Source organism: Myotis brandtii, unplaced genomic scaffold (assembly GCF_000412655.1).
Source record: "Myotis brandtii unplaced genomic scaffold, ASM41265v1 scaffold94, whole genome shotgun sequence".
NCBI lineage: Eukaryota > Metazoa > Chordata > Mammalia > Chiroptera > Vespertilionidae > Myotis > Myotis brandtii.
The window spans coordinates 1,023,170-1,029,494 of record NW_005371876.1 but is presented as its reverse complement, the minus strand read 5'-3'; the positions used below and the strand labels follow the sequence as shown (position 1 = coordinate 1,029,494).

The 6,325-nt window shown below is 37.6% G+C and overlaps 1 long non-coding RNA gene across 1 annotated transcript; it reads right to left on the bottom strand.

The window, feature by feature from the left end:
* Window positions 1–197: 197 nt before the first annotated feature.
* LOC106724713 lies at window positions 198–6,060 on the bottom strand. The gene is made up of 2 exons (XR_001360553.1): window positions 5,834–6,060; window positions 198–5,767 (listed from the first exon to the last, which is right to left on the bottom strand). It is a non-coding gene; the product is annotated as an uncharacterized LOC106724713 (long non-coding RNA).
* Between the last annotated feature and the right edge of the window lie 265 nt (window positions 6,061–6,325).

Genomic DNA, 6,325 nt, shown 5'->3' with positions numbered 1-6,325 from the left:
CAGCGCCGGCTCCGGGCTCCACGTGGGCCCGTGCCGCATCGGACCCCGGACTGCCGCTTTGGCCCTGTCCCCTCCCCCCAGTTCTCCTTTAGTCCTAGACCACTAGTCTCCCCTCAAGCTCCCTCTCCACTCCTCTTCACTTTGGGATTGCATTTCCACCCTCGGAGCCGGTATCCACAGAACGCCCTTTCTTTGTCTTTTCATTCTCCCGCCGTTAGGGCAGCTTTTCTCCCCACCCCCCGACCACCTTGCTTTTTTCTTAGCCCTCTGCACTCTTATCCCCACAACTTTCTCTTCTTTTATCTTTTATCCATTACTTTTTTCCTTACTCATTTTTCTATGCTTAATCACTTTTCCCTCTTTTTGGCATCTCTTCGCCCTCCCACTGTAAGCCTTCTTTAGTCCCACTCTCTCTGCCCTTCTCTGAGCCCTCCCCTCCAGGACCTTTTTCTTGCCATTCTTTCCTTCTCCCCTCCCCCTCCTCTGTCCCTTCCCCCACCCTCATTTCCTCTGGCCTCCCTCCCCCCACTCTTCCTCTTAAAGCTGACCGAGAGGAGCGAGTTAGGACTAGAAGAAAAAAACAAAAAGATGCTGAGGAACGATCAGCCTGAAGGCTTCGGGAAGAGAACAAAGAGGATGGATGGGCCGGGGTAGTTATTTGTATTAAAAGTGAGATATGACGCTATATTTCGCTTAACGTTTGGGGGACGTCCGCAGCTTCCACGGGGGCAGAAGGTAAGGCGCTTGTGCTCGCTATGGCGCCGTCAGCACCAAGGACAGCGCCCAGGCCGGTGCGCGCAGGGATTCTGCCTCCGGGGGCTTGTCACCCAGCATGGCCTGTCAGGCTGACCAGAGTGGGGGTTTCCTTCCTCTTCTCTCCCCCCTCCCCGCCCCCTCGTCCCCACAAAGATAGTTAAAACCTATTTGTAGTGACTTTGTTTGTGGGAGTCAAGCTGGAATCGCACACTAAGATTTCTCTGCAATGCAGGGTTGGCACCATGAACAGATTGCAGATTTTGAAAACAACTAAAATTCATTCAACTTGTAGGCCAGTTTGAGTTTTCTAACATGATAGATGCATGAAATCAAGAGGGCCTAAAATTTGAAGGTCAAATATTCCTTGGAAAGGATGAGATGAAAAGTCCATGGAAATATAGTTTATAAGTTTGAACACAAAGCATTGCCTTGTCATCTCTCTGTTTAGTACTCCCTACAGGTAACTGCGATGATTGAAAAGCATATGAATTAATTTAAAAGTTGTCAAACAGATTCACCACAACCTTGAGTAAAACCAGATATTTTTCTTCATTTAAAGTGTAATATATTTCCTTATTTAGATTTGAATGACTAATTTGGAATAGATTTTTCACATTTTTCAGCAGGTTTCTTTAAACAAGGAATCTACACAGACTTCCTGCTATCTGGTGCACTGCTGTTAACATGTCTTTTGGGGGGTAATTCAGGGTAAAAAAGTTCAGATTACTGTAAGGCAAAGTGAGGAGCAGTAGGCAGGACTCATGACCATGTTTGCTGGGACAACAGGCACAATGATGGCTGAGAGAAACCACTGCTTATGAAAAGTAGAGACTCCAGACTTAATGTTTTCACAGCATGCTTTCTCTAGTCCTTGTTTTATTAAATGATAAGATCATGTCAATCAGTGAGTAATCAGAAAAGGCCTGGATTTCTAAAGATTTTTATTTTTAGATTTTATTTCTATAAGATCTCTTGGCCCACTTGTATTTTAAAATAGCAGGGGTTAGTTTAGGGAGTTACTTTTGGTTCATTAATGTCAAACTGCAGTATTGCAGGCTGTGCGGGGGAAGATTGTTCTAGTTTCCTGAGTGATGGGATGGTTCTCTTTCAGGCAAAGAGAGCCCATGTCTCAAGCTGTTGGAGAGACAGATGACAGAATGAGGGGACTGGCCTGTGAATATTGTAAAAACAGGGTTTTCTGGTTTCAGATAGAAAAATAAAAGAAAAAAGAAAAAAAAAAGTCCTGCCTTTTTGTTCAGTACTGCCAGTCTCCAGACAGGACTCGGAGAAAGATGTGATCAGATAAGGCCAAAATGCTAATTATGCAGTAATTACTTTCTACTTTTACAAGTACTTGCTAATTATATAGTAATTATGCTTCGGTTACTTATTACTTTCTACTTTTACTAGTACTTAAAAAAAAATAAAAGCCTTTGGCAATTTCATGATGCATATGCACTTAGCATGCTTTAGGTAAAAGGAGCAAATGGTTAACCCGCAGGCTGCTGCTGTTAGTTTTCTTCAGATCTGTGAAAATGAAATGACTCTGCAGAGAGACATTCACAAGGGAACACATGTCTAACTTCACAATTAGCCTGTTTTGCCTTGTATTGAAACTAGCTCAGAAATTGTTAAGCTTCCAACGGGTTACAGAAGGAGGAAAACATTGCGTACAAACAAAACAACAGCCAATTACTCAAGCTAAATTCAGTGAGTGTCTAGACTCCATAGCTTTAATTGTAACTTCAATGTCACACGCAGTATATTGTTCAGTCTGACCACAACAGGATAATGCAGAGTTATAACAGACACCTTACTAAGGAAAAAAAGTTCTCATGGCTTAAAAAATGATGGATCCAGTTCCACATTTATCAAAATGTTTTATTTTTGTATTAGACTTTTCACTTTAATCACCGTGTTTGAAGGTGACTTGAAGGTTATGCTCATTAGTGAATGTATTATAAAAACTTTTAAAAAATCTATAACATTTTCCATCGTTGTCTCATATTTTTGAAGAACATTTATCATGCTAATATTTGTCATAGAAAGAAATGTAAAGCTTTGCTTTTACTTTTTTTACCCTGATGACAATAAGGCTATGGAATCTTCTGAAAGTATTAACAAGAAAGGAAAAAAGCATAAGGATTTATCTGAATTTACAGCACTGTTGAGTTTGACTCTAATACTTTTATAATTTATTTTAAATAGGCAATCCCACATGATTTAGATATAAATTTAGAATTATACATTTATAATGAAATTATCTCTTAATTGTTGTCCCACAAGTTACAGTGTGTTTTGAATCACTTTCTAGGGAAATACAGAGCATACTGTGTGTTCCTTCAGTAGATGAAGTGAAAATGTTAACTTTGTAGTTAAGAGATAGCTATTCTGAAGTCTTATCTTATGATAATGGTAAAATATCCTTTGCATAAGGGGCTTATTCATATGGGTTTATTGGGTCCAAAAATATGGTTAGAAAAATGAAGAGTTGGGCATTTTCTTCCTTCTTCCCATATTGCCTTACACTTTAAAGTGTTCACTTTTGATACATAAAAATACAAAGATGGGATGTGGGAGCCGGGCAGCAAGCAAGAAGCTCTGGATGAAAGACACCACTGTCAAATGGGTAGGTTGAATCTAAGATTAGATTATCTCCCTTTTTCCCAATTTACTGTGCTGTCTTAAACCTGATCCTTTTGCCTGGGAGCTGATGTTAGAACTCATGATGAACAATTATAAACCAAACCTCTGCTGATTAGTTAAGGGGTTGATGTAGGGAGTTAGGAACTTGGTCACCTGGAGAGGGACCATAAGGAAAGTGAAAACTATAATACTTATTTCTACTTGAGCCTAGGCATGTCAAACTTTGAAAGCAGATTTGACTTTTGTTCTTTTTTTATTTCAGGTGTTGAAAGCAAAATAACAATATTCTCAGGGAAGAAAGGCTGTTTTTTTTGTCAGGAAAATTGGGATGTACGTGTCCTTATTGTCTTTAATTAAACCAAGTCCATTTGAACCTCAGTGTTCTTTTTCTAATATTAACCACTGAAGTGGTGTTTGTTCCCCTTGCCAAAATTTTTATTCATTGAATATTGCCTTATATTTCTGTCAGTGACTGTTTTTATAAAAAGTTAAGTGAAGTATTTAAAAAATTAAAAACATTTCATATCTTTATGTTGTTTCAAACATAAGCTTAATCGGTGTTTGAAATCTTATATCTGGAAATTTCATGTTTTAAGGAGGAAAGATTTTGCTTTCAGCTTTAACATAGCTTTTCTTTTCATTTTTTGCTGTGTAATGCCTTCACCTCACCACCTGGAATCAGTTCTGTAAAAGCCAGAGGAGGAGGACTTAGAATTAAAAAATATATTTAAGATGGCCCTTTAAAAAGGGATTCTAAAAATAAAATTCAGTAGGTGCATAATAAAACAGTTGTGCTGTATTAATTTTCAGCATGATTTTAATTGGACTAGTTGGCTTTATCTGTAAAGGGGCAGATCTTGAGATATGCACTCGGATTTCTAAAACCCTGCATTGCTCATAACTTTGCACCAGTGCAGCCATAGAATATTTACAGCATGTTTTATCCCAAGCGGACTAAAGCCTGACTTGCAAGGGACATATGATTTTATTAGAAACTCTTAATGAAAATGAGCTTTGTAAAACTAGAGCAGATCAATGATCTATTATCTTCGGACCAAATTTCTGAGGAAAGTTAAATGCAAGGACATAAAACACAGACAGAAAAAAAGCCCCAACTAATAATGAAGTTTCATTGTTCCAGGGTTGGGTTCTTTCTTCATGATCTCGGCAATTGGAGAAGCAGTGTTCTTTCAGAATCCTCGGAAAATGGGTTCACGCTCAGAACTATCTCTTTTTACTTAGATTGCCATGAACATTATATAGTTTAGAATATTTTTATTCACTTATTTTGTTGTTAAAACTAACATGCTTAGTGTGGCAATTTATAAAATACAGAGACACAGTAAGTATTTTCTTCTAGCTTTTTCTCTGTAATTTAAATGTAGATGGATCTTTCTTTTTATATAATTCCATACCCTGCTTTGTAAAATAGCTATATCCGAGTATGCAACTTGCTGTCTTAGAGAAAGGAATGCGGTACTGTTTGCCATGAGACCTGGGTTTCAGCCAACTGTTTGGCTTTTACTTTCTTCTGTAAGAAAATATTTTAGAGCCCTTTAGATCAAGAATGGTAAAATAATAATAACAATTAATAATATAATGAAAATGATACTGGATTAAGAAAGCCTAATTGGGTCTGTGTATTAATTTCTCTCTTTCTGTCTATGCCTTTTTCTTTCCTTGCATTATTGAGAGCAGTGTCATTGTGAAGTTTAAGGTGGTGATGTGACAGTCGGAAGTGGTGACCTGTAAGCTGGCCGAGTCAGGCGTGAATTCTGTGTTCCTTTACATTTAATTGTACTCTGAATCCCACAGCCATCACCACTACCACCACCACCACGGATATTACATGTGAATAACACTTTACATCAAAGAAGCAAAACAAACAGAAAAAAACCCACCTGTTAGCACTGGTAGTAGACAGGGTAGAATGCAAATTATTATTTCCATTTTATAGTTGATGATATTAATTAAGAGATTTGTCCACAGCTACCCATCAGGTAAGTGGGAAAGACAGGACCAGAGCTCATATCTTCTGACACTAGTGCTAATATATTTTTTTAATTCCTTTAGTAGGGCATCAAAGGCAGTCTCAATCAGCATGATAAAAAAAAGTAGGCAGATTTTAGTAATATAACATAACTGGTATTTATTAAGTGCTTACTAGGTGCCTATCACTATGCCAAGACTTTACTGGGTTGTCTAATTTAACCAGCACAATCCTTTAAGATGGCACTGTTATTACCCCAGTTTGTAGAAAAAGCAATTGAGCATTCAGGCACTTAGAGGCTAAGTTCCACACTGCTGGGAAATGGTGGAGCTGAGGTATGAGTCCAGGAATGTTGGGCTCTGGAGGGAGGATGACCTTCCCCATGGTATGACACTGCCATGGTATGATGTGCCATGGTACGACACATGGAGGGAGGATGACCTTCCCCATGGTATGACACTGCCTTGAAGGCCACGCAGTCAATCTTAAAAATTTTATTTAAATGCTAATAGTTTCACTGTTAGGTCTTATAAAAAAAATCCAGGACATATACTATGCATTCTTTTGTTGCTTTTCCCCCCCAGTTACATAAAAAAGAAACATTTAAAAATGTTCTCAGATGAACATTATTTCTTGGCCTGTAAGTTTATTAAAGATATTTAAAAATGAAAACTTGAAATTACTTGTCTTTCTTATTTTTTTCGTCCCAAATTAATGTTCTATATAATTTGAAGGACATCGAACTCATTCATTCTAGTTCTGGATTGGTGGATAATATCTCTAGTCATTCATCTATTATTTTATCTGGCATTTATCATTCATGTTTACAGGTACTTTTGGTTTAGTTTTTAGATCTTAATTTGTATTATACATTAATTTATCATCATAACATTCATACTAATATATTTATATACATTTAAATTTTTTAAGAAA